This window comes from Pteropus alecto, unplaced genomic scaffold, assembly GCF_000325575.1.
Source record: "Pteropus alecto unplaced genomic scaffold, ASM32557v1 scaffold265, whole genome shotgun sequence".
In the NCBI taxonomy this organism is placed as follows: domain Eukaryota; kingdom Metazoa; phylum Chordata; class Mammalia; order Chiroptera; family Pteropodidae; genus Pteropus; species Pteropus alecto.
The window spans coordinates 186,902-195,124 of NW_006436668.1; the positions used below are offsets into that span (position 1 = coordinate 186,902).

The 8,223-nt window shown below is 40.4% G+C and overlaps 1 pseudogene; it reads right to left on the bottom strand.

Annotated features, from left to right (window-relative positions):
* Nucleotides 1-1,874: 1,874 nt before the first annotated feature.
* LOC112481152 lies at nucleotides 1,875-1,993 on the bottom strand (annotated as a pseudogene).
* Between the last annotated feature and the right edge of the window lie 6,230 nt (nucleotides 1,994-8,223).

Here is an 8,223-nt window from a genome sequence, read left to right on the forward strand (position 1 = left end):
TGTGTCTGTGTTAGCTAGGATCTGCCATGGCTACCTCATTGGCTCGTTCATCTGCGGATGTTGTGTAGCTGAACCACGTCCCTAAATGTCTGGACACTGAGTCAGAGAAGTTCCCTGGCTAGGTGTTTTCACAGCCTCTTTGCATAGGTGGGTGTTTGTGTGGGGAATAAGTGAATGTGTCTGTGCTGGCATTGTCAATGCGTGGAACGTCTGCCCATGTGTGTCTGTGTGAACATTTCTGTGAGTGTCGGGGCGTGTTTTCATGTGTTTTTTAGTGTTATGTGGGAGTATTGTGTGTGTTAAGTGTGAGTGCAAATCAGCATGTGTGCATCAAGTGTCATGTGCGTGGATCATCATCTAGATGAGTGTGTGATTGTTTCATTTCTATTTCCCCACAGATGTATGGAAATACTTGGTTTGGCATGGTTTTGACGGATAAGTGAAAAAAGTGAGAACAATCCTGTCAGTAATATTATGATAGTTTGCTGGATGACAGATGATTACTAGACTCTGGGTGGCCAATAATTTGGAAGATGTGTCACTGCCAGATCAGTGCATCATGCACCTGACAAAACTAAAATCTCCTTGGATACTGTCTCTGCCTAAATCAAGGATATAAACTTTTTTAAAAGTGGTGGAAATGTCATCAAAGGAACCTTTGGGAAGGGACTGTTCCCCCAATGCCAGCCCCAAATCATAGTCGAAGCTTCATGCGCTGCATCTGCGTGGCCAGCAGGGGGTGCAATGCCTCCCACGTCTAATCAGTCGGAGCTCCTGCTTGCTGGCCTACAAGGGACAAGGCAGAATCCACCTCAGGACTAGAGCTTCCTGTTTTCTAGAGTGGAGATCGCTGCCCAGCCTCTGGGGCCAGTGGAGGCTCTGTTTACCTGAGGACAAAGCTTAGTCTGGAGCCCTGGTGGCTGAGGAGGGGGATGGCTCTGGCTTCTGTCAGATAATTTTCTATATAGTGAATAACCTTTCCTTTGCTCCAAGGTGACTTAGTGCTTCTTTTTTTAACTTTCTTGCCTAATGGACTCATGAATTTCTGATGCTTGTGGGAAAATGGGTGTCTGAGATGACATGCATTCCAAGTGGCCGTTCTTAGGATTCTACACATGTAAACAAAGGGCAGGCAGTCTCTGTAGCACCCATCACCATTCAGTGGATCCCCAAAGGCCCCTTTGGCCTGTCCCCAACCCCCATCTCACATAATATTTGAACAGACGTTGCACAACGACCAGTTTAGGAAGGTTTTTGGCATCCAGTTCAAAGCATTTTGTGTGGTTCTGTATGAATTCCAGAGTGCTTCCTGGGAGAAATCCCAACTGAGTTTCAGGCAAACACCTCCACAGGGCAAAAATTAACAACAAAAAGTTGGGTTGTTCCAGTGTCCCTTGGATCCCCATTTTAACCCAAGACCAAGGAGACAGAGTGTACACCAACCCCATTTGCACTCAATGAGACTGTTTATTTTTCCACAAAGTATAATTTCTTGCAAAATATTACAAAATAGAGAGTGGATTCCATTTCACAGCCTTCTTGTCATATCCATATTTCTTTCAATCCCATCCCAAATGGACCATGCTGTCCCTCTTCCAGCTCTCCAGAAGCAAACTTATCAATAAGAGTGGAAGATGTCCTTTGTAAGTGCATCTCATTTTCAACTCAGTGGATTAATGGGTTTGACACAATCTCAAGAAACACCCATCTGTCCTGCCAGGCATTTCCTCCCTCCCTCCCTCCCTCCCTTCCTTCCTTCCTTCCTTCCTTCCTTCCTTCCTTCCTTCCTTCCTTCCTGGCAAGGCAACTCTTGGTCGACCTCACGGATTGCAAAGACTTTGTCAGCTTACAATCACTTATTTTTTTATTTTTTATGCCTACAGCACCTGGTCTTCCCAGGTGGTCTCCTATTCAAGTACTAACCAGGCCTGACCCTGTTTAGCTTCTGAGATCAGATGGGATTGGGCTTGTTCAGAGTGGCATGGCCATAGACCCTGCCAGGCATTTCAAAGTGACTCTGGGATTCCTCAAGTGTTCTTTGCCAGCCATTTCTGTGAATGGATTAAAAAAATCCCATCAAATCCAAAACACATTCCAGAGTGTTCAGAAATCTGGAGTAACTGCAATGTTCAACTAGGGTTTGACAGACCAAAACCTGCTGCTGTGTGTCCTTTTGACCAAGTAAAGCCTGTCAGTGAGACATTATTAAAAACCTCTGAAAAATTTCAGGGTCTCTCCCTTGTAATCCAAAACCTGTATGCTGCACTGCATGCTTGGCACCTGTGGTCTGGGTTTTAACCTTCATTGTAGAGCTGATGCCCTTTCCACATGTTGTTTCCCTTCTACTCCCCTCATGATCCGGTCACCATCATTGTGTTGCCAGAGCCTCAGAATTTGCTGTTGGTCATTTTGCTTCTAAGGGTTTTGCTCTCTGTTCCAAGAGAACATGGAAGTGAAATCATAAGGGACCTGTCCTTTTCTGGCTGACATAGTGCCCTTCCCTTGGTGGGGTGGGGGACTAGTTGAAAGGGCCAGCATCACAGAACTATGTGAAGTTTCCAGCTAGGAAGTAGCAAAGGCTGGAGTTCCTGGCCGAAAGCAACCCTGAAATTGCCAGTGTTGTCTGGTGACCGCCCACCTCTAGAGTAAGGACTTGTGGCTGGAACAGCCACTAGGCTGAAGGAGACAGCTTGTGGCATTTGAGCAAATTGAGAGAATGCAGATGCAGCCACGACTTGGGTGGTTAAAAAGGTCCAGGTTGGGCAGGTGAGACTGGGCTCCCGGTAGGCCAGTGACTAATGGCTGGCCCTCTGGCAGAGGCCAGAGCAGACTTCCTGGTCTTTAGTTCTCATGGGATCTCCAAGAACATGGGGCTAGTGGTGCATGAACACCCTGCCTGTTTTGTCTGACCTGAACTGAGGCTGAGAAGGAGGTGGTGTGACACACTAGTGGGGCCTCCAGGAGGCATCTGCTATTGATGGAGTCCCAGCTGGATGCAGGAGTCCTGAGAAGTCATTCCAAGTACAGGGCACACAAATCCAATGTTTGCTGTTGAATAAAGCTCACTGCCTGTGGCCTGGTCCAGTCTGTTATCACCAGGCTCCCATGACCATGGTCAGCATGGATAAAGACACCAAAGCTGAGAGAAGGCCCAGAACAAGAGCTGGCCAAGTCCTGTCCAATATCCTGGGGTCAAGAGTTAGAAATAACCTGGAATTGAGAGGTCTGAAAATCACCGTCTTGCCCCCTCCTAGAGAGTCAACACCTGGCCAGACCCCAAGGGGCCAGCAAGCAGCTTGCCATGTGCTATCTAATGTCCCTCTTGCCCTGGTTATCGGGGTCAGTGATATTTCTGCTTTAGATCCAAGTCTTTTGGCTGACCAAGAGGTAACCACCAGCCACAATTTCAGCCTGCTCCTTTTTCCCCTTGATGCTTTACTCTTTCTGGCTTTGTCTTTGGTTTCTTCTTCTGCCACCTGGTACCAACCAGGGCAGGCAGAATCCCCAGAGGGGAGGTCATTGAAGGTAGGGACAAATTGATGCATATTCAGCCCTGCTGTGACCCTGGACTGGGATAGGTATGTTGCTCACTCAAGGCTCCTTGGAGCAGAAAGCAGCTATCAATAAATCACAGCAGTTGCCCATGCAGTTGATCCTGGCTAGGGAGTGAGCTCTCCCTTCCCCCAGGCCTCTGATGTGTTCTTCTTTCACCCTATAGCCCATTCTCTCCCCTGAGGATCCCTGTCCATGTGTCTTCTACTCTAAGGTTTCATCTCCACTCCCCTGTCACTTCCAAATCTTATGGGCCCCAACCAACACATCCTCCTTCTCCTTCAGGTTTCCGTACACTCTGCTGCCAATTTTTTCTCCTTTCTTCTCCCCCATTTTATCAATTCCCATTTCTTCCTCTGGTCCTCATCTCATCTGTTCTACCAACTTCCAGCCCATTCTCTTCTCCCCCATTTTCTTCCTGGACACTTATTTTATATACAGCAGGGCTCTGATATCCAACCAAGGCACAGAACTGAAGAATGGATCAAAAACCAAAACTTAACCATATGCTGCCTCCAGGAGACACATCTCAGCTCCAAAGACAAATATAGACTCAAAGTGAAAGAGTGGACAATGATATTTCAAGCAAATGGCATTTAGAGAAAAATGGGAGTAGTGGTACTAATATCACATGAAATAGACTTCGAAATAAAAAAGGTAAAGAAAGATACTGAGGGACACTTCATAATGTTAAAGGCAATCATGCACCAAGAACATATAACAATTATTAATATCTATGCTTCTAATCAGGGAGCCCCGAAACATATAAAACAATTACTAACAGAACTAAAGGGAGAAACAGACCAAAACACTATTGTAGTAGGGAACCTAAATATCCCACTGTCGGACATGGACAGATCATCCAAACAGAAAATCAATAAGGAAATAACATCCTTAAATGACACATTAGACCAACTGGACATAATTGACATTTACAGAGCCTTTTATCCCAAAACAGCTGCTTATACATTCTTCTCTACTGCACATGGAACATTCGCAAGGATTGAATATATACTGAGTATATATTGAATCAGTATATATATTGAATATATACTGATACAGAGATAGCCTATCAGTATATATATTGAGTATATACTGATACAGAGATAGCCTCAACAAATATAAGAGGGTTGAAATCATACCAACCATATTTTCTGATCATAATGCTTTGAAACTAGAGATCAACTGCAAAAAGAAATCAGGAAGAACCACAAATACATGGAGATTAAACAACATGCTACTGAAGAATAACTTGGTTATAGAAATAATACTGGGTTATATAGAAATAATACATGGAGATTAAACAACATGCTACTGAAGAATAACTGGGTTATAGAAAGAAATAAAAAGAGAGATCAAGAGATACATGGAAACGAATGATAAGGATAGTACGACATATCAAAACTTTTGGGACATGGCAAAAGTGGTCCTGAGAGGGAAGTTCATATCATTACAGGCCTATCTCCAAAACCAAGAATGAGCCCAAATAAACAAGCTAACACTTCATCTTAAAAAACTAGAAAAGAACAAATGAAGCCTAAAGTCGACAAAAAGAAAGAAATAATCAAAATTAGAGCAGAAATAAATGAAATTGAAAAAAAAACAATTAAAAAAAGTAAATGTAACAAAGAGATGGTTCTTTGAGAAGGTTAATAAAATTAACAAACCCCTGGCTATACTCACTAAAGAAAAAGAGAGAAAGGACACAAATAACAAAATAGGGAAAAAAGGGAGTAAATTATGACAGATATCACAGAAATAAAAAAGATCATACAAGAATACTATGAAAAAGTATATAACACCAAATTTAATAACCTAGAAGAAATGGACCAGTACTTAGAAAATTACAACCTTCTTAGACTGAATCAAGAAGAACTGGAAAATCTAAATAGACCGATCAGCAGTATAAAAATTGAAACAATCATCAAGAACATACCAAAAAGTAAAAGTCCAGGACTAGATGGCTTCACCAGTGAACTCTCTCAAACATTCAAAGATTTAATACCTATTCTCCTCAAACTCTTCCAAAAAATCGAAGGAGAGGCAATACTTCCCAACTCATTTTATGAGGCCAGTATTACCCTGATACCAACACCTGGTAAAGATAACAGGAAAAAAGAAAACTGCAAACTGATATCTCTCGTGAACACAGATGCAAAAATTTCAAATAAGATACTAGCGAATCGAATACAGCAACATATAAAATGGTTACAGATCACGATCAAGTGTGCTTCATCCAAGAGGTATAGGGATGGTTTAACATATGCAAATTGATTAATGGGATACACCATGTAAACAAATTTAAAAAATAAGAATCATATGATTATATCAATAGATGCGGAAAAAGCCTTCGACAAGATACAGCATCCATTTATGATCAAAACACTTAACAAAATCGGTATAGAAGAAAAATATCTTAACATAATAAAGGCCATATATGACAAACCCTCAGCCAACATTATACTTAACGGTGAAAAACTAATATCCTTCCCTCTAAGATCTAGAAAAAACAATGCTGTTCACTATCACCACTGTTATTTAATATAATATTGGAGGTCCTAGTGAGTGCAATCAGGCAAGAGAAAGATACAAAAGGCATCCAAATAGGAAACAAAGAAGCCAAACTGTCATTATTTGCGGATGACATGATTCTCTATATAGTAAACCCTAAAGACTCCACAAGAACATTACTAGAAACAATAAGCAAATACAGTTAAGTTTCTGGATACAAAATCAATGTTCAAAAATCCATAGTGTTTCTATACTTTAAGAATAAATTGTCATAAAAAGAAGTGGAAAAATAATTCCTTTTGCAATTGCAGCAAAAAGAATAAAATACCTGAGAATAAATCTGATGAAACATGTGAAGGAACTATATAAAGAAAACTATAAGTCCCTGTTAAAAGAAATCAAAGAAGATACAAAGAAATGGAAAGATATTCCATGTTCTTGGACTGGAAGAGCAACATAGTTAAAATGACCACATTACCTAAAGTATTATACAGATTTAATGCAATCTCAATCAAAATCCCATCGGCATTTTTTAAAGAAATAGAACAAAAAATCATCAGATTTCTATGGAAGCACAAAAGACCCTGAATTGCTAAGGCTATCCTGAGAAAAAAGAAGGAGGCTGGACGCATCACTCTGCTCGACTTCAAATTATACTACAAAGCGACAGTAATCAAAACAGCATGGTGTTGGCAGAAAAACAGAAACATGGACCAGTGGAACAAAATCGAGAGTCCAGAAGTAAACCCATATTTATGTGGGCGATTAATTTTTGACCAAAAAGCCAAAAAGAGTCAGTTGCAAAAGGAAAGCCTCATCAATAAATAGTGCTGTGAAAACTGGAAAGCCACCTACAAAAGAATGAAACTAGACCATTGTCTATCACCATACACCAAAATTAACTCAAACAGGACTAAGGACCTGAATATAAGACCTGAAACAATAAAATGCATAGAAAAAACATAGGAACTAAACTCAAGGACCTTGGACTTAAAGATAATTTTATGAATTTCACCTCAAAGGCAAGGGAAGTAAAAGCAATAAATAAAAATGAATGGGACTACATCAAACTAAAAAGCTTCTGCTCAGCAAAAGAAACCATCAACAAGGTAAAGAGACAATCATCTGAATGCGAAAATATATTTGAAAGCAACACATTTGATAAGGGCCTAATATCCAAAAAATACAAAGAATTCATAGAACTCAATAACAACAAAAAAACAAATGATCCAATCAAAAAATAGGCAGAGGACCTGAACAGACACTTCTCCCTAGAGGACATACAAATGGCCAACAAATATATGAAAAGATGTTTAACATCACTAGCTATTAGGGAAATGCAAATCAAAACCACAATGAGATACTATCTCACAACTCTTAGAATAGCTATACTCAACAAGACAAGTAATAACAAATGTTGGAGATGTTGTGGAGAAAAAGGAACCCTCATACACTGCGGGTGGGACTGCAAATTTATACAGCCACTGTGGAAAACAGTATGGAGTTTCTTCAAAAAACTAAGAATTGATCTACCATATTCTCCAGCAATCCCTCTACTGGGTATTTACCCCAAAAACTTCAATACCCATATCCATAAAGATATTTGCGCACCAATGTTTATAGCAGCACTATTCACGGTGACCAGGACATGAAAGCAACTGAAGTGTCTTGCAATAGATGATTGGCTAAAGAAGCTGTGGTACATATACATAATGGAATATTACTAACCTATAAGAAGAGATGAAATACTACCATTTGCTACAACATGGATGGACCTCAAGATAATTATGCTGAGATAAGCCAGACATAAAAAGTTGAAAATTACATGATATCACTTATATGTGGGATATAAACCTAAAAGCAACAAAGGAACAGGACAAACAGAGACTCATGGTCATGGACAATAGACTAGTGGTTACCAGAGGGTAGCAGGGAGGGAGGGAAGTAAACAGGGTAAAAGGGGTCGAATATGTGGTACTAGAAAGAAATATAACTATGGGAGGTAAACACACAGTGTAAACATATATCTGTCTTACTATTAAAGTGTACAGCTGAAACTTATTGGATTTTTAACCAATGTCACCCCCCAAAATTTTAATTAATTAATTATTTTATAAAAGAAAAAGAAAAATTTTGAGAAATGGAGACAGGATGCTCTTT